The sequence below is a fragment of the Onychomys torridus genome, chromosome X, assembly GCF_903995425.1.
Source record: "Onychomys torridus chromosome X, mOncTor1.1, whole genome shotgun sequence".
Lineage (NCBI taxonomy): Eukaryota > Metazoa > Chordata > Mammalia > Rodentia > Cricetidae > Onychomys > Onychomys torridus.
In genome coordinates this window covers 79,610,386-79,631,998 of record NC_050466.1, presented here as the reverse complement: position 1 = coordinate 79,631,998, position 21,613 = coordinate 79,610,386, and positions in this window count along the sequence as shown.

Sequence of the window (21,613 nt, the reverse complement as noted above, 5' to 3'; positions counted from 1 at the left end):
AAAAAATCTCCCTCCCATGGTTTCTTTATTGAGAAAATATTTAAGATATATCACTTCTATCAATTCAACATCTTTTTCTTTCCTTCCTCCAACATACATACACAGGCATGGATATGCACACACATGCAGACACATACACACCAGCTTTCTATCCAGTTAACCTTATGTGTAGTACTTCGGTGGTTATTATAAGACAGTTGCATATAGTTTGTACATGCTTATATGTTCCTGTTACTTGAGCTTAAAGTGCTCATAATATGCTGGCATCTCCAGTAGTAAAGAATGTTCAGATAGTCATGGTAAGGAAGCACAATTCCTTCTTTTACAAGGAAGGACAAATTTTAAATCCTAAGATTGTAATCTAGTATAACTTAATCATGACTTACAGAAAAAGTTTTCAGTACTTTTAGAAATTTATAAAGAATGTTGTTCTTGCCTTTTTAAAGACAGATTTTTCTGTGTGAATTCATTGTTCAGAGCATGTGGGAAGCCATATTTAATTTATAAATGGCCATTATGTATGTGAAATTTAATTTTTCTATGTGGTAAGCAAATATAAACAAGCAATCAAGTATGTAAATAAGACAATTTTGATAACTATAAATAAAATAATGTGAAAATGGGACAAGTTATATAAGCACATGTTGTATGTATGAATGCTTAGAGAATGGGCATAGAACATGCTATTGGTTCAATGACTTGAATGTTCTTGGCTTGACTCTCAATTCATATACATTAAGTTTAGGTCAATGTGGAACCTTCAGTAGCAGGCATTATAGGCTATTGACATTACCCTTGGTTGCCCTCCAGAGATGGAAGGTAAGTCCCTGTTGATGAAGCCACAATGTGCTAAAATGAATGGCAAATATATACATATATATCACAACAATTGTTTAAAAATAGGCTACAAATTTGGAAAACAATTCAGAACGCTATATGGGAGTATTCAGATGGAGAAAACAGAAAGAAGAAATTATATAATTATTTTTTTTGTTTTTTTCAGATTTTTTCTTTATTATTATGTGTTTTAAATTTTATAGATCAGCCATGGGTTCCCCTGTCCTCCCCCATCATGCCCCCACCCCTCCTTCCCACCAGCCACTCCCCTCCATTCCCATGTTCTCCAGGATCAAGGCACCCATGGGGATTCATTTAAACATGGTGGATTCAGTACAGGCAGGTCCTGTCACCTCCTTCCAGACTGAGCAAAGTGTCCCTGTGTAAGCCCCAGGTTCCAAACAGCCAGCTCATGCACTAAGGACAGATCCTGGTTCCACAGATTGGGTGCCTCCCAAACAGATCAGGCTATTCAATGGTCTCACTTATCCAGAGGGCCTGATCCAGCTAGTGGCTCCAGAGCCTTTCCTTCATAAGTCATGTGCTTCCATTCCTTTGGCTATTTGTCCCTGTGTCACTACAATATTGGCCTCAACAGTTCACACACTTACAGTCCCTCCTCTTTCTTGACAATTGGACTCCTGGAGCTCCACCTGGGGCCTGGCCAAGGATCTCTTCATCCACTTCCATCAGTTATTGGATGAGAGTTCCAAGATGACTGTTAGGGTGTTTAGTCATCTGATCACCAGACTAGGTCAGATCAGGCTTTCCCTCGACCATTGCCAGCAGTCTATAGAGGATATATATTGTGGATTTCTGGGGACCTCTCGAGCACTCTGCCTATTCCTGTTCTCATGTGGTCTTCATTTATCATGGTTTGTTATTCCTTGTTCTCCCTTTCTGTTCTTGATCCAAATGGGATCTCATGCTCCCCTAAGCTTTCTTTCCCTCAAACCTTGCCCTTCATTACTCCCACTGTCGTCCAGGTTGTTCATGTAGATCTCATCCATTTCTCTGTCATTGGGTGATCTTTGGGTCTTTCCTAAGGTTCCTTTTTCTAGGTAGCCTCCCTGGAGTTGTGTAGCAGTCTAGTCGTCTTTGTTTTACATCTAGTATCCTCCTATAAGTGAGTACATACCATGTTTGTCCTTCTGAGTCTGGGTTACCTCACTCAGGATGATTTTTTCTAGATCCATCCATTTGCCTGCAAACCTCATGATGTCATTGTTTTTCTCTGCTGAGTAGTACTCCATTGTGTATATGTACCATATTTTCTTTATCCATTCTTCAGTTGAAGGGCATCTAGGTTGTTTCCAGGTTCTGGCTATTACAAACAATGCTGATATGAACATAGCTGAGCAAATGCCCTTGTGGTATGATTGAGCATTCCTTGGGTATATGCCCAAGAGTGCTATAGCTGGGTCTTGGGGGAGATGGATTCCCAATGTTCTAAGGAAGCGCCATATTGATTTCCAAAGTGGCTGTACAAGCTTGTATTCCCACCAGAAGTGGAGGAGAATTCCCCTTGCTCCACATCCTCTCCAACATAAGCTGTCTATTGTGCTTTTGATCTTAGCCATTCTGACAGGTGTAAGGTGGTATCTCAGAGTCGTTTTGATTTGCATTTCCTGGATAATTAGGGATGTTGAGCAAATCCTTGAAGGTCTTCCAGCCATTTGAACTTCCTCTGTGGAGAATTCTCTGTTTAGTTCTATAGCACATTACTTAATTTGACTGTTGGGCATTTTGATGTCTAATTTCTTGAGTTCTTTATATATTCTGGGTATCAGCCCACTGTCAGCTCTGGGGTTGGTGAAGACATTTTCCCATTCTGTAGGCTGTTGCTTTGTCTTGTTGACAGTGTCCTTTGCTCTAAAAAAGCTTCTCAGTTTCCACAGATCCCATTGATTGATTGTCTTTCTCAGTGTCTGTGCTACTGGTGTTATATTTAGAAATTGATCTCAGTTGCCAATGCATTCAAGAGTACTTCCTACTTTCTCTACTATCAAGTTCAGAGAGGTTCGATATATGTTGAGGTCTTTGATCTACTTGGAGTTAAGTTTTGTGTATGGTGACAGATATGGATCTATTTGCAGCATTGTACACATTGACATCCAGTTATGCCAGCACCATTTGTTGATGATGCTTTCACTTTTCCATGTAAATTTTTGGCTTCTTTGTCAAAAATTATATGTTCACAGGTGTGGGGGTTAATGTCAGGGTCTTCAATTCGATTCCATTGGTCAACATGTCGGTTTTTATGCCAGTAGCAAGCTGTTTTTATTATGGTAGCTCTATAGGAGAGCTTGAGGTCAGGGATTGTGATGCCTCCAGTGGTTGTTCTATTGTACAGGATTCTTTTGGCTATCCTTGGTTTTTTGTTTTTCCATATGAAGTTGAGTATTATTCTTTCCAGATCTGTGAAGAATTGTGTTGTGATTTGATGGGTATTGCTTTGAATCTGTAGATTGCTTTTGGTAAAATTGCCATTTTTTACTATGTTAATCCTGCCTATCCATGTCCATGGGAGGTCTTTCCATTTTCTGACATCTACTTTAATTTATTTTTTTCAGGGACTTAAAGTTCTTATCATATAGGTCCTTCTCATGCTTAGTTAGAGTAACCCCAAGGTATTTTATATCATTTGTGGCTATTGTAAAGGGTGATGTATCTCTGATTTCCTTCTCAGCCTGTTTGTCTACTGTATATAGAAGGGCTACTGATTTTTTTGAGTTGATCTTGTATCCTGGAATGTTGCTGAAGGTTTTTAACTGTATCAGTTCCTTGGCTGAATTTTGGGGGTCACTCATGTATACTAACATGTCATCTGCAAATAAAGAGAGCTTGACTTCTTCCTTTCCCATTTGTATCCCCTTAATCTCTTTATGTTGTCTTATAGTTCTGGATAGAAATTCAAGTACTATATTGAGTAAGTAGGGGGAGAAGGGACAGCCTTGCCTTGTTCCTGATTTTGGTGGAATTGCTTAGTGTTTCTCTCCATTTAATTTGATTTTGGCTGTTGGCTTGCTGTAAATTGCCTTTATTATGTTTAGGTATGTTCCCTATATTCCTGATCGCTCTAAGACCTTCATCATGAAAGGGTGTTGGATTTTGTCAAATGCCTTTTCTGCATCTAGTGAGATGATCATGTGGATTTTTTCTCTGAGTTTTTTTTTTTTTTATGGTGTATTACATTGACGGGTTTTTGTATGTTGAACCACCCTTGCATCACTAGGATGAAGCCTACTTGATCGTGATGAATAATTGCTTTGATGTGTTCTTGGAGTCTGTTTGCCAGAATTTTATTGAGTATTTTTGCATCAATGTTCATGAGGGAAATCGGTCTGTAGTTCTCTCTCTTTGCCACATCTTTGTTTGGTTTAGGAATCAGGGTAATTGTAGCCTAATAGAAGGAGTTTGGTAATATACCTTCTGCTTCTATTATGTGGAAAAATTTAAAGAGTATTGGTATTAAGTCTTCTTTGAAGATCTGGTAGAATTCTGCAGTGAAACCATCAGGTCCAGGGCTTTTTTTGGTTGGGAGACTTTTAATGAGTGATTCAATTTCCTTAGAGGTTAATGGACTATTTAAATAATTGTCTTGTCTTGATTTAACTTAGGTATGTGGTACCTATCCAGAAAATGATCCATTTCTTTTAGATTTTCCAGTTTGGTGGAGTAGAGGTTTTTGAAGTATGACCTGATGATTCTCTGGATTTCATCATTGTCTGTTGTTTTGTCCCCCTTTTCATTTCTGATTTTGTTAATTTGGATGCTCTCTCTCTGTCTTTTGGTTAGTTTGGATAAGGGCTGGTCTATCTTGTTGATCTTCTCAAAGAACCAACTCTTTGTTTCATTAATCCTTTGTATTGTTCTCTTTATTTTTATTGTATTGATTTCAGGTCTCCATTTGATAATTTCCTGGTGTCTGTTCCTCCTGGGAGACTTTGCTTCTTCTTGTTCAAGGGCTTTCAGGTGTACTGTCAAGTCACTAGCATGAGATTTCTCCACCTTCTTTATGTGGGCATTCAGTGCTATGAATTTCCCTCTTAGCACTGCTTTCATAGAATCAAATAAGTTTGGGTATGTGGTGTATTCATTTTCCTTGATCTCTATGAAGTCTTTATTTTCTTTCTTTATTTCTTCCTTAACCCATTTGTGATTCAGTTGAGTATTATTCAGTTTCCATGAGATTGTAGGATTTCTGTAGTTTTTTCTGTTGTTGAAATCTAATTTAAACCATGGTGGTCTGATAGAACATAGGAGGTTATTCCAATTGTTTTGTATCTGTTGAGATTTTCTTTGTGGCCAAGTATGTGGTCGATTTTAGAGAAGGTTCCATGGGGTGCTGAGAAGAAGGTATATTATGTTTTGTTTGGGTGGAATGTTCTGTAGGTACCAATTAAGTCCATTTGAGCCATAACATCAGTTAAGTCCATTATGTCTCTGTTAAGTTTCAATTTGGCTAATCTGTCCAGAGGTGAAAGTGGGGTGTTGAAGTCTCCCACTATTAATGTGTGGGGTTTTATATGTGATTTAAGCTTTAGTAATGTTTCCTTTACATATGTGGGTGCCCTTGTGTTTGGGGCATAAATGTTCAGAATTGAAACTTCATCTTGGTGGATCTTTCCTGCAATGTGTGTGTAATGTCCTTCTTCATCTCATTTGATTGATTTTAGTTTGAAGTCTATGTTGCTGGGTATTAGGATGGCTACACCATCTTGCTTCTTAAGACCATTTGATTGGAAAGTCTTTTCCCCACCTTTTATTCTTAGGAGGTGTCTGTCTTTGAATTTGAGGTGTGTTTCTTGTATGAAGCAGAAAGATCGGTCCTGTTTTTGTATCCATTCTGTTAATCTGTGCCTTTTTATAGGTGAATTAAGTCCATTGATATTAAGGGATATTAATGACCAGTGATTGTTCGTTCCTGTTGCTATTTTTATATTTTGGTGGTAGTGTGTATGTACTTCTCTTCTTTGTTGTTTACTGCTGTGGTGTTAACTATTGCCTATGTTCTCATGGTTGTATCTGCCTTCCTTAGGTTGGAATTTTCCTTCTAGTCCTTTCTGTAGGGCTGGGTTTGTGGATAAGTATTGTTTAAATCTGGTTTTGTCTTGGAAGGTCTTGTTCACTCCATCTATGATGATTGAAAGTTTTGCTGGGTATATTAGTCTAGGCTGGCATCCATGGTCTCTTAGTGTCTGCATTATATCTTTCCAGGTCCTTCTGGCTTTCAAATTCTCCATTGAGAACTCGGGTGTTATTCTGATGGGTTTGCCTTTATAAGTCACTTGTCCTTTTTCCTTTGCTGCCCTTAATTCTTTCTTTATTCTGTATGTTTAGTTGTTTAATTATTATGTGGCAAGGTGACTTTTTGGGGGGTCTAGTCTGTTTGGTGTTCTATATGCTTCTTGTATCTTCATAGACATTTCCTTCTTTAAGTTGGGAAAGTTTTCTTTTATGATCCTGTTAAATATATTTCTGTGCCTTTGAGTTGGTATTCTTCTACTTCCTCTATCCCTATTATTTGTAGGTTTGGTCTTTTCATGGTATCCCAAATTTCTTGGACATTTTGGGTCATGACTTTGTTGGTTTTAGTGTTTTCTTTGACTGATGAATGTATTTCTTCCAACGTATCTTCAAAATCAGAGATCCTCTCTTCCATCTCTTGCGTTCTGTTGGTTATACTTGTATCTGAAGTTCCTGTTTGTTTACTCAGATTTTCTATTTCCAGCATTCCTTCTGCTAGTGTCTTCTTCATTTTTTCTATTTCCCTCTTCAGGTCTTGGATTATCTCCCTTGATTTTTCATGATTTTCATTCAAGGTTTTATTGTTTTCTTCTGCTTTAATTGTCATTTCCTCTAGTTTTTTATAGCATTCTTCCCATTTTTTGTTTGTCTGTTCCTCTACTTTATTTTTGATTTCTTCTTTATAAGGATCTAGCCTCTTCATGATATTACTTATAAGGTTGTTTTCTTCTTCTTCTTCCATTCTGTGATGTTCAGGTCTAGCTTTTGGAGAAGGGCTAGGTTATGGTGATGCTGTATTGCTCTTTATTTCTGTATGTATTTCTGTGTTGACATCTGCCCATCTCCTCTTTGGTTCATTCTTGGTCTTATCAGTGTACTTGGTCCAGAGAGAATTGACAGATTTAGGGAGCCTCTCTGTGGTCCAGATGGAAGCTCTGGGCCAGATGGGAGCGCTGGTCCAGATGAGAGTGCTGGCTGGATAGGAGCTGGGGGGCTGGACTCTGAGTCTTGGGAAGCCTCTGGGGTCTCCTTATTTTGTCCAGATGGCCGATCCTCTTGTCCAGATGGGAGTTCCTCTGGTCTCTCTGGTGCAGATGGGAGTTCCGGGGTAGACTGGAGCTGGGGGTTGGTCTCTGAGTCTCAGGGAGTAGCTGGGGTCTCTGGTCCAGTTTTGTCGTGGGCGGAAGCTGGGGCCTAGTCTCTGAGTCTCAGAAAGTAGCTGAGGTCTCTGGTCCAGATGGGAGTTCAGTCTCCACCAGCGGCGTGGTCCTGCAAGGGCCTTATGTGCTGGCCAGCCAGAAGCAATCGCTCCACAGCTCAGACCGCCCTGGCGACCACTCTAATTATTTGATAATATCAGAACATAAAATAATTGTAAATGGATTTTTCTTTGGTCCATCACCTCACAAAAAAATGACATGGAGAGTTATTGTTAATTATGAAAGCTCAGCCTTATCTTAGACTTGTTACACTAGCTCTTACAGCTTAAATTACCCTACTTTTATTAATCTACATTTTACCATGTGGCTTTTTATCTTTCTTTTTTTGCCCCAGATATCTGACTTCCTTTGTCTCCATGGCATTTCAGGTACACCTTGATTCATTTACTCTTCCTTTCTCTCCTTGTAAATTCTGCCTCTATCTCCTGCCTGGCTATTGACCAGTAAGCCCTTTAGCATACTGAACACAGCAAATAACATCTTCACACAGTGCATAAGTATCCCACAACATTTTCCCCCTTTTGTCTAAATAAAAAAGAAAAATTTTAACTCTAATACATGAAAATTATATAGAGTAAGAACACTTATCAGGTAAGAATTACATTCACAATGTCTAGTCCTTTTGTATTTGGCAAATTTGGAGAAATTACTCTACTATCTATCTGATCACAATGAACCCAAAGTTTTATTGCTTATTAACTTTCTATCCTAACATGTATTACCAATTTTTTTAGGCCTCAAAACAAATCTTAGATAAAGAATTTAAGCTTTTATACCTCTTTTGTGAGATTCTTCTCTAAATGTGGTAACAAGGAAAACTATAACTATAACTATAACCATCTCATCTTCAACTCCATCAGAGATCTGAGAAGGATATATTACCTGAGTAAACAAGAAGTGCAAAGCAAACATTCTCCAAAACAATGTAAATGACAGAAGCACCTGGCTGCCTGGGCAATCAACTAAGGTTCCTCTGCAATGTTGGGAAATCCATCATCAGCCTGTAGGACTAGAATATTTGACAGTCTTTTTTGTGAAGCAAGAAATTTTTGAAGTAATGTCCTACCTTGTCTGGGCAAAAGTCAGCAGTCACTTCCTTTGCATCTTGTTTGTCCAATTTGGACAGCTTACTGTCAGCAGTCAAGGCAAAGGCAGTTTCTTGACCAATTAGCTAGTTACCACATAGAAAAAAACTCAGTTTGGAAGTTCTTCAGTGCCTCTCATCCTTTTTTAAAGTAAATTGTTGTTGCCAGAAATAGACATGTCTCAATAGCATGAAAAGGCTTATGTTATTAAAACATTTTAAATGCCATTTTGTAGGTCTTTGAACTGTTTGAAGACCATCTTATTTAAAGTATATCTTTATATGACCATTAAGTCATACCTTACATGACTATAAGTTTGATTGTTATAGATACTATTAACCTACATTTCTTAATTATCCTAAATAGTTTTCAAGGACTAGAACTTACATTACATTTTTAGATGAGCTGCATAGGCACAATGCCTTAAACAAGGCTAGAAATATATACAGTATAACAAAAATAACCTTAAATTTGTATCAATATACATAAAATCCTTACCAATGTAAAATATTGCAGACTAGTGTTTGTTCAACTGTATGCTCTACATACCCTTTCATTCCATCATTTCTATAATATATCCCTATTTTCCCTTCAGAAAGAGATCCCTGAATCTAATCCCCTTTGCCTGACCATTACTAATAACAAGTTGTAACAACCCCTGCCCCCAAACAATGACAAACATCCACAAACTACAGAAAGCCCCCAAACCACTGTATCTGGCAGGTTTCTCTCTGGTCCTGCCTGGCCCGTGGTCAGGAAAAATTTCTCTCACCCATGTCCCACAGTCGCTTGGTTCCAAATAAACACACAGAGGCTTATATTATTTATAACTGCTCAGCCATTAGCTCAGGCTTCTTACTGACTAGCTCTCATGTCTTAGCTAGAACATACCAAGTATTAGATTTAGGTTCTTCTGAATAGGACACCTTTTGGAATGATCTCTCTATTGTGTCATTTACCTATACTCCAGACTTCTCTGAATTTTAGTGTGTGTCTCTTCTTTGATGTTATTATTGTTGGTTATAGTTCCATTTTTCTTTATGCTATTACCCTTTGTTTTTCCTGGATAATAGTTGATAATCATTTTTATTGTATGTAGTTTACATTAAGATTACAACCTTCCTATTTAGACAAAAAGTGGAAATGTAGTGGTATTTGCTCTACCCATGACATTGGGCTATATGGCCCAAAGAAGGTGGTGCTTCCTGCCCTTGTACATGACCTCTTATAAGGAGTTGGAGAAGGGTCACATGACCCCTCTCCCTGCTTGTGCCTATGAGGTGTATTCACTCCCAGTCAGATCAGAGGATAACTTCTGCTGTCTACTCTGTTCTGTAATCATGAGTGTATTTCCTCAGTTTATATCTTAATAAATTCTGTTACCCATTTAATATACTCACATGCATTGATCATAATAAACCACCTCTTGGGAATGTGGGCATAGTGTTCTCTAGCCTGCTTCCTGTTGTCTTGGAGTGATGGCATCTCTAGGATACCCTGAGAAAACTGAGATAATGATCAAGTCCTTGGAGAGCTAACTCAATAATTTTTATTTAATCTTTGTGTAAAAGGAAAGTATAGAGCTTATCTAAAGTCTCTGATGATTTATCTGTGAGGCTGGGCTATCTCAGTTAGTAGCTTTGAAGTTGTTCTGCATGAAGCATTCTGAAGAAAATGCATTAGAGGCATTTTGAGGCTGGATTATCTGGGATAGCTGTCTTTACTAGTGACTGGTCCTTTTCTTCTTAAAACAGATAAAATTTTAATGATAACATATATATTTGCATTAACAAAAGTATGGAATGTGTTGTATGCACAAATCAACTTTTAGACAGACTTTCTTTGTGTCCCACCAGCTGGCTCCCAAACAATCACCCTGAGACTTATTATTAATTATAAATGATTAGCCAATAGCTTAGGCTTGTTACTAACTAGCTCTTGAAACTTAACCCATATTTCTTGTCTACACTCTATGAGGTGGCAATAACTTTTTTCAGCATGGCATGTTCATATCTTGCTTCCTCTGTGTCTGGATGGCAACTCCTTCCCCCTTCTTGTCAGTGTTTTCTCAATCTGGCTTTCTTTCCTAACCTCTTCCTGCCTAGCTATTGCCAGCCAGTTCTTTATTGAACTAATAAGAGTAACACATATTTACAGTGTGCAAAAAGAATTATTCCACAGAATATCCCCCTTTTTGTCTAATTAAAAAGGAAGGTGTTAACTTTATCATAGTAAAACTGTGGATAACCTAAGCAATCATTGAATAAGAAATACAGTGACAATATCCAGTACATTTGTATTTGGCAAAATTAGCGAAAATACTCTATTATCTATTTTATCTTTGTGAGTCTAAAGTTTTATACCTAATTTTTATTTTATCAAAACTAAGGAAAAATTTAAGTCTAGTCATTTAGTTTTTAACATCATCAAAGATCCCAGAAGGGTGTAATGTTATATGACAACAAGGATATCTGCCAGCCTGGACAGTCACCCAAAGTTCTTCTGTAATGTTGGGTCATCCATCTTTGGTCTATAGGACTAGTGTATCTGAAAGACATTTCTGAGAAGCAGGGAATTTTGAAGGACTGTTCTACCTTGTCTTGGCAAAGTTTGGCAGTCACTTTCTTTTATATCCTGCTCATCCAGTTTAGACAGTATACCATCAGAAATTGAGATAAGGGCAGTTTCTTGGCCCAGTGGCTAGCTTTTCTCACAAAGAAAGCAAATTCCATATGGAGATTCTTTGATGCCTATCATCTTCTCTGAAATAAATTGGTGCTGTCAGGAGTAAATGTGACTCACTGTCAAGAAAAGCCTTATGTTATTAAAACATTTTAAATTCCATACTCTGTAGATCATTAAAATGTTTGAAAATCACCTCTCTCTCTCTCTCTCTCTCTCTCTCTCTCTCTCTCTCTATATATATATATATATATATATATATATATATATATATATTTAAATATATAAATACATACATATTTAACATTGAGAGAATACCTAATATGACTACATGTTTAATTATTATAGATGACTAATTTCTAACCTGTATTTCTTAATTATGCATTATAGTTTAAAATGAGCTTCATGAGCACAATACCCCAAATAATAGTAGAAACATACATACAGTATTATAAAAATAACTTTAAAATTGTGTCAATGAATCAGAATCCATGGCAATGTAAAATATTTTGGGAGTAATAGTTGCATTTTCAATGAAAGTAGATGCAATAATCTACTCTTTTATGTCATCATTTTTATATTATAGCTCCTTTTTCCCTTTAGAAAGAGATCTTTGAATTTAACTCTTTTGTTTGTCTTTTTACCTGACTATCTCCAATAAAAACTTGTAACCAATCCCCTTTAAATGATGACAAACATCCATGACACATCTTTTGGGAATGTAGGCATGATATTGTCTAGACTGCTTTTGTTGTATGTGGGTACTGGAATCTTTGAGGGAACATAAGTAACATAATTTTCTGTATTAACACAAGTATAGATTGCATTATACACAAGCCACACAAAGATGATTTCTTGTTTTATGTTTGAGCAGGTAAAATATACATTCTGTGTCTTGTAGTTCTTCTAGATTTATTTCTTTTTGCCTGTAGCCAGGATTTTCAGGAGGCCTTCCTAGATGAAATCTGATTATTTTCAAATTTGAATGAATCCATAGCATTTCATTTTCTGTAGGAACAAAAGCATAACCTTTTACCCAAAGCAGCATACCTTTTCACTTCTATTTTGGAGTCAAGACATATTCAAAATATATAGGCTGGTTTAATCCATCAACCTATGTAATCCATTGAGTCTTAGTAGCTATGGTACATTCACCAGGTGGAGCTCCAGGAGTCCAATCTGTGAGAGAGAAGAGGGATTAAATGAGCAAGAGATATTGAGACCATAATTGGAAAAAGTGCAGGGACAAATAGCCAAACTAGTGGAAACACATGAACTGTGAACCAATAGCAGAAGAGCCCCCATGGAACTGGACCAGGCCCTCTGGATAAGTGAGGCAGTTGATTAGCTTGAACTGTTTAGGAAGCCCCCAAGCAGTGGGACTGGGGCCTGTTCTCGTACATGAGCTGGCTTTTTGGAACTTAGGGCCTATCCTGAGATACTTTGCTCAGCCTTGGTGTAGGGAGAAGGGGACTGGACCTGCCTCAACTGAATCTACTAGGCCTGGCTGACTCCCCAGGGGAGACCTTGACTTGGAGGAGGTAGAAATGGGGGGGGTGAATTGAGGAGGAAGGCTGGGGGCAGGAGGAAGGAGGACAGGAGAATCCATGGCTGATATATAAAATTACATTTGTTATAAAATAAAAATATTAAAAACATTTAAAGACAACATAATAACATACAGGATTCAGACTTTCTGTGTATTTTCCAACTTTATGTGACTTTTTTCTTTTATAACACTTCCTTCCTTTTTCAAAGACTTTATTTTTTTTTACTTTGTGCCTATTTTTAACCTTTCTCCTTTCCTTCTCAACCCTATGTATATTTTTAAACACACTGCAACCTACTTAAGGGTTTCTTCCATCTGTATCCGTCCTTACTGAGCATCTGTATCATGAATCTTAAACTGCTGTCAGCCTCTGGTTTGGCTCAGCCAAGTGAATGTTGCTACCAAATAGTAGCTTGTGACTGGCTCCATCCTACAAGCAGCTGCCAAGAGACACATTTCTATATTTCAGCTAGCATGAGACTGTGAGACTAGGAAGCTACATTTGGCTCCATTATAGTATGTTTGAAACATTTCTTAAGCTTTCTCAGGTTTTATTTGGATATTTGTGGCCAGACTTTGGAGGATGCCATTTTGTAGATGGACATTTACTGTGTCCTACCAATCTTGCCAGCCAGCTCCCTAATGGCTACACTGATACTTATTATTATTTACAAATGCTCAGCGAATAGGCTTGTTACTAACTAGCTCATACAACTTAAAACCACAATTCTTTTTTTGTTTAGTTTAATTTTTCTCTCCTTTTTTATTTATTATATTTGTGTTTTAATTTTACACATCAGCCATTGGTTCCCCTGTCTTCCCCCCCGCCCCCACCCCCACCTTCCCTCCAGCTCCTCCCCTCCATTCCCATCTCCTCCAGGGCCAAGATTCCCTTGGAGATTCAATTCAACCTGGTGGATTCAAGGGGAACTCTCCTCCACTGCTGGTGGGAATGCAAGCTTGTACAGCCACTTTGGAAATCAACATGGCACTTTCTTAGAAAATTGGGAATCCATCTCCCCCAAGACCCAGCTGTAGAACTCTTGAGCTTATACCCAAGGAATGCTCAAACATACCACAAGGGCATGTGCTCAGTTATGTTCGTATCAGCATTGTTTGTAGTAGCCAAAACCTGAAAACAACCTAGATGCCCTTCAACTGAAGAATGGATAAAGAAAATATGGTACATATACACAGTGGAGTACTACTCAGCAGAGAAAAACAATGACATCATGAGGTTTGCAGGTAAATGGATTGATCTAGAAAAATCATCCTGAGTGAGGGAACCCAGACTCAGAAAGACAAACATGGTATGTACTCACTCATAGCAGGATAAACCCACATTTCTTATCTATGCTTTACCACATGGCAGTACCTTTTTTCAGCACGACATAATCATCTTTTGCTTCATCTGCATCTGGCTAGTGACCTCCTTTCTCTCTATCTTTCTTTTTCCTAATGTCTTCTCACTTTGGCTTATGTGCCTAAACTCTTCCTGCCTAGCTATTGGCCAGTCAGCTCTTTATTAAACCAATGATATTAATAACCTAGTTACAGTGAACAAAAAGAGTTATTCCACAGCATCAACTGAAAATGATTTTTTGTTCTATATTTGAGCAGGTAAAATTCATCTGCCAACTTTTATAAGTCCATTTGGACTGCATAACTATAATATAAATCTTTTTCCAACCATATGAAAGGATGGCATGTAATATTAAGGACTTTGTAGCCAACAAGATATTGCATGTCTCATCCAGTCTCAGAGCTGTTCCCATAGTAGAAAGACAAGCATATATGTCATCTGTCCTGTAGTCTTCCTTGGTTCCTTATTTCATGTCTGTAGCCAACACTTTCAAGAGGTCTCTCATGTTCAAATCTGATCTTTATTAATTTTGAAGAGAATCATGATTTTTTGTTTCCCATGGAAACAAAGGCATAACCTTGTCCCCAAAGCAATGTATTTTCTGACTTTCATTTGGAAGTTAAAACATTATTAAAATACATAGAGTTGTTTAATTTAGCAGATTCCATAATCCAACATCTCTCAGCATCTATTAGTTTTTTTGTTCATTAACATTTAAAAAATTCAAAATTCATAGAGTGCCATATAATGTCCAAACTCCCTGTGTTATAATATTTCTCATATTTATGTGGCTTATTTTCTTACTAATACTTTACTCTCCCTTTAAAGACCTTATTATTTTTAAGCTACATTTTTTTCTATGACTGTCTATCCTCATTTTCTTTTCCTTATTTAGACATTAAGTACTTTGTAAAGCATATTATACATTTTTAGAGGTTTTCTGTGTCTGTACCTGGCTTTACTAAGTGCCTGCAGCATTCTCTGATGGCATGAGACAAATTTTAAACTGCCATGTCAGCTGCCACGTGGCTCAGCTTAGCAAATGGCTAACTCAAATTTGCAGCAATGGCTGAGAGCCACATCTCTGTGTGCTGCTGAGAGATTGCAGGCCTAATCCACATCCAGCTCCTTGTCCAAAACTTTTCTTAGTTTTCTCAGGTTCTATGTTTGGATATTTGAGCATCCATATTGAATGCCATATGTAATATGTTTTTTCATAAGGACCACAAGCTCACAAATAACTGACACAAAGACTTATTATAATGAAAGCTCTGTCTTAGATGAGACTTGTCCCATTAGCACTTATAACTAAATTAACCTGCTTTTTATTAATCTATGTTTCACTGTGTGGCTTTTTACCTTTCTTTTGTTCTGTGTATCTGACTTCTTGTCTCTCCATGGCATCTCCTGCATGCCTCAATTCATCTCCTCTTCCTTTCTCTCCCTGGAAATCCTGCTTATACCTCAGTGCACTAATATCCCACAGAGAGTAATATTTTTTAAAAAAATCAAATAGCATAAGTCCTTTGTTTCCAACCACACAAAGCCTCATTATAATTATAAGACTGGAACTCCTTAGCACATCTATACCGTCCTATAAAATTTAACTCAAATTAGATGCTTTAATTTCATTTCCTTCCATTTACTATTTATTTTAGTCACTCTAAGTTTATGATTTTCATTGAACGTGAACAGTACATTCTTACTTTAGGGCTTTTTTAGTCATACATGATCATACTGGGAAATAAACCCCTTCCAATCTCTCTCTTTAGTAACTTACTATTTATTTCTCATTTCTATTTCTACTATCTTCACATAATCTTTCTAATAATGCATGTATAATGTCCCATATCACTCACCTTTTGCATTAGTTTTAGTTTTCCACAAAAGAAAATGGTTAGATAAGTACTTGACTCTATGAGGTTAATTAGTATGATTCAAGGAAATCAAATTTAATAATAGCTAGCCTAGTTATTATATTATCCATGGTTTCATTAGCCATTCATTAGTTTACTTTTACTATATATGGTAAATAGAACATCAGTGGACATGACTGAGAAATTACCTGTGGCACAGAATGTCAAATTCTTTGTCCATATGGCATTCAGTGGTACTGATGGCTTGTATGTTAGGTTTATTTTTAGCCTTTTCAGAATTGCATGCACTGTTTTATATAATATCTGGGTCCATACACAATCTCACCAACAGTGAATGAGGATTCCATTTCTTCCCACTCCCTTGAGCATCTGTTGTCAGTTGTTTGGGTGATCTTACCACTCTGACTGGGGTAAGATGAAACCTCAAATTTGCTTTGATTTGCATTTCCCTAACTGCTAGGTAAAATGAATAATTTTTGGAAATACTTCTTTGTCTTTTTTTTTTTTTTTTTTGAGAACTCTCTCTCTCTCCATTCAGGTCCCAGGCTACTTTTTGAATGTCTACTTTCTTGCTTGCTTATATTTTTACTCATTGTTTTTTAATTACTTGTATATTCTGGATAGTAATCCTCTGTCAGATAAATAGCTCACAAAGATTCTCTTCTTTTCTTTGAGCTTGTCCTCACCTTATTGATTGTTTTTTATCTGTGCAGAAGATATTTTTGGTTTATGAGGTTGAATTTGTCAATTATTGTTCTCAATTCTTGGGAAAATAAAGTCTTATTCAGAAACTCTTTTCCTACATATACCATGAAGAGTACTCCCTCTGTTTTTCTAGCATCATTTTCAGTGTTTCAGGCTTCATATTTGGGTCTTTGATCAACTTGGATTTAGTTTTTGTGTATTTTAATAAACACAGATTTACTTTCATTTTTTCAAATGTGGATATGCAGTTTTCCCAGCACAATTTGTTGAGGCTGCTTTCTTTTCTATAGAATGTGTTATCTGCATCTTTGTTGAATATTAAATAACTGAATTTATTTATAGTCATTTTAGATCTTTGCTTTTGTTTCATATGTCTACTTACTGGTTTTTGTGGCAATACCAAATTGCTTTTATTACTATTGCTGTGTAATATATGTTAAGATCTGGAATGGTAATCCTTCCAGCATTGTTTTCGTTATGTGGAGTCTTTTGTGGTTCCATGTGATTTTAGGATACATTTTTCTATTTCTGTAAAGGATTACATGAAGATGTTTATTGGGATTGCACCCAATCTGTAAATAGCTTTTGATAAAATGGTCATTTTCACAATGTTAATTCTACCAATCCATGAGCATGGAATGTCTTTTCATTTTCTATTATATTTATCTCTTTCTTCACAGGTTTAACATTTTCATTGTAAAGGTGTTTCATCTTGGTTAGGTTTATTGCTAGATGTTTTATTTCTTTGGAAGTAGTTTGAATAGGATTGTGAACATGATCTGTTTCTCTGTATGTTTGTTATTAGTAAATAGAAAAGCTACATATTTGTGCAAGTAGATTCTTTATTCTGACATACTGATAAATTTATTTATTGTTTCTATATGTCCAAACCCAATGTCTTGCAGTACACAGTGCTGGATGGGAAGGGTTGCATGAATTGGTGGCAAATAGGGTGGATGCTGGTAGAAGCCTATAGCAAAGGTAGGGTGACCAGTGTAGACATGGATACTGAATATGGGACCTGGTCTAAATATAGGGTGCTTGGGAAGGTGTGTGGAGAGAAGGATAGGGTAGACTCAGGTCTGGATCTTGGAGAAAGAGACTGCAATGAAACCATACATTATCCCTTCAGTCTTATCAATCTACTTGACTGCTTTTTTTTCTGCTTAGTTTCAATAATTGGAGCCATTAATTCACTAGTCTGAAGATCACTCACACATTCATCATTTAAGGAATTGTTATTATATTACCAAGCACTTGAAGTTTACTTGGATATGCTAATATAACAGTGTAAGAGAAAAGCAGGATTAGATGAATGTTGAGGTTTTCAGTAGGTGACTACAACTCCCAATACAAATATAAACTGAAACCCATATTTTCCAGATCCCCTTCCATTATTATAAATATTTGAAAGTTTACATCCTGAGGTATATAAATAGCATTTCTATGTATGGGTTTTCAGAGTTAAATAATCTTGAACTTAAAAGTGGTTTTAAAACAACATAATAAGGTTTGTTGTTGTTTTGTTTTAATCTATATGACTTGGGGAAAAGTGCATCAATCTTTATTTCCTGCACTAAATATAGTATTTAGTTTTACTTCTCTTCATAACCAAAATATTTGAAATTATTTGTGTTTTATGTTGAGATTCTTTTTTTTTGTAAAAACAAGTCATGTACCCATCAATATTGTAACTAAAAGTGTATGAATATTATGATGTTGGAGAATATCCAGAAATATTTAATCACTCAGTTACTTCCCCTAATGTACTTCATGAGTGATTATATGCTTGTTTCATTTTGCTATAAAAATAAACTTCTGAAGCAGGAGAACATTTACCATTGCATGACTACATAAGTCATATTCAATGCCAAAAATATTGTTACCATGAATTCTGTTTGCTATTGTGGCATCTTATAAACATCTCAGCTTATTTTTATTGTCTTTCTTCTGTACCTCCACTGCATTACATCTATTTAATATTTAGCAGCAATAACTAATGCATACAGTGAAAGTGAATGTGATTCTTCTGTCATTGACAGTAACAGATAGTTCTTGATAATTGTGATTCATGTGTAGCTCCATCTTTCATTAGAAGAGAAGAGCATACAATGCCAGATCAACTGCTCGAGCAGCTTTGTGTCATCAATCTCAAACCACTTCCCAATGTCATAGAAGCTCATATTTCCACACAGTAATATATTTGTGTCATCTCATTGTCATATATCCTGAATTGTTTTGAAAAGATAACTAGAACAGAAAATCAAATATAAGTATTTTTCTGTGGTCTAAGAATGTGAGATAAATGGACATTCACTAAGTATATATTTTCCTAGGTCTATGTTGTGTGTATATCCACATGCTGAATGGGAGGAGAGGCAAGTTTTCTAATGTGTACATTTAATGTATTTATTATCTACTGCCTTAGTTAGGGTTTCTATTGATGTAAAGAGACACATGACCACAGCAACTCTTATAAAGAAGACATTTAATTGAGGTGGCTTGCTTATGGTTTCAGAGGTTCAGTTCATTATCATCATCATAAAGAGCATGGCAGCATGCAGGCAAACATGGTGCTGGCTATACATGATGTTGACTATATCTTGATCAGAAAGCCACAGGAAGTGGACTGTGACGCTGGAAGTAGCATGAGCACAGGAACCTCAAAGCCCATCCCCACAGTGACACACTTCCTCCAATAAAGCCACATTTCTTAATAGTTCCAATCTCTATGAGCTTATTGGGACCAATCACATTGAAACTACCACATCTACCATGAGATTCTGCTCTAATTTGTTCTCCCATAACAGTGTTAAGAAGATGAAGAGGAGAAAAGGAAATTGTTGACTGTGCTGCTGGGGCCGGAGATGCAGGCTTCGTTATGGGCAGAGCATTTTTGGGAATAGATGGCAGCTGCTTTTTGTGTGCAGTTCGTGGAGGACTGGTTTTCACATGCCCTGCTAACCTCTTCTCTTCACCTTCAGCTCGTTTGTGCACAGAGCCTGTAGACATGCTCCACAAAGGGTTCATAACATGTGCTCAGTCGGTAGAGCATGAGACTCTTAATCTCAGGGTCGTGGGTTCGTGCCCCATGTTGGGTGCCAGATATTGGTGAAATTATTTAGGCCACTCCATGTAGTTAAAAGGGAGGTTTATTTTGTGGGGTAACTTACAATGAAGGGGTAGGTTGCAGGGCCTGGCAAAGGTATAGTGCAGTCTGGCGGTGTTCTCTGGAGAACTCTGCTCAGTCTCCCTCCAGCGTCCAGGGTCGCGGAACCAAGCACACCTCCCCTTCCGATCCTCCTTCTTCCATTTCCTTCTCTGCCCTGTCTTGTGGGCACGACCATTACCAAAGCCTCAATGGGGGTTGGAACTTCCCGGCCAATGCTGGGATGGCTATCCACTACAGGAAATTTCTTTTTCCTATTTTATTTTTGCCAATGTTCTATGGGCTATTTTCATTGAAAATACTCAAACGATCATGACTTGATTGTTTGATATTTATAAGCAAGGTATTATTATGATTATAACTATGATCCTGGGGTTTTGTCATAATAAGAACATATATTCTCTAAACTCATGTGAGCAATCTGGGTTTCAAAGCATCTATTTTCAATGTAAACATTAAATAACCACATGAAATACACAGAAAAGCTATGAGCAACACCTTTAAATTGTTTGAAAGTAGAAGAACAATAAATAATTTTTTAAACCATTATGAGTTTAAAAACTTTCTGAAGAAGGATAGTTCATCATTCTCTTTGTTATTAGGTTATGATATAACTATTTTAAAAATAAGGACAATTTAAGTAATTCTAATAAGATATAAAAATAAAGGAACAAAAATCAATGCTTTTTTGTTTTTTTCATTGTTTTCATTTTTTTCTTTATTATTATGTATTATTATGTTTTTTAAATTTTATACATCAGCCATGGGTTCCCCTGTCCTCCCCCCTCCCACGCCCACCCCCACCTTCCCCCCAGCCCCTCCCCTCCATTCCCATCTCCTCCAGTATCAAGACACCCCTGGTGATTCATTTAAACCTGGCAGATTCAATACAGGCAGGTCCAGTTCCCTCCTTCCAGGCTGAGCATGTGTCCCTGTGTAAGCCCAAGGTTCCAAACAGCCAGCTCATGCACTAAGGACAGATCCTGGTCCCACAGACTGGGTGCCTCCTAAACAGATCAAGCTATTCAACTGTCTCACTTGTCCAGAGGGCCTGATTCAGCTGGGGGCTCCACAGCCTTTGGTTCATAATTCATGTGCTTCCATTCGTTTGGCTATTTGTCCCTGTGCTTTTTGCAATCTTGGATTCATCAATTCATGCTCTTGCAGACCCTCCTCTTTCTCAACAGTTAGACACCTGGAGCTCCATCCGGGGTCTGGCTGAGGATCTCTGCATCCACTTCCATCAGTTATTGGATGAGAGTTCCAAGACGACTGTTAGGGTGTCTAGTCATCTGATCACCAGACTAGGTCAGATCAGGCTTTCTCTTGACCATTGCCAGCAGACTACAGAGGATATATCATTGTGGATTTCTGGGGACCTCTCCAGAACTCTGCCTATTCCTGTTCTCATGTGGTCTTCATTTATCATGATCTGTTATTCCTCCTTCTCCCTTTCTGTTCTTGATCCAGCTGGGATCTCCTGCTCCCCTAAGCTTTCTTTCCCTCAAATCTTGCCCTTCATTACTCCCACTGTTGTCCAGGTTGTTCATGTAGATCTCATCCATTTCTCTGTCATTGGGTGATCCTTGGGTGTTTCCTAGGGTCCCGTTTTCTAGGTAGCCTCCCTGGAGTTGTGTAGCAGTCATCATTGTTTTACATCTAGTATCCTCCTATGAGTGAGTACATACTGTGTTTGTCCTTCTGAGTCTGGGTTACCTCACTCAGGGTGATTTTTTCTAGATCCATCCATTTGCCTGCAAACCTCATGATGTCATTGCTTTTCTCTGCTGAGTAGTACTCCATTGTGTATATGTACCATATTTTCTTTATCCATTCTTCAGTTGAAGGGCATCTAGGTTGTTTCCATGTTCTGCCT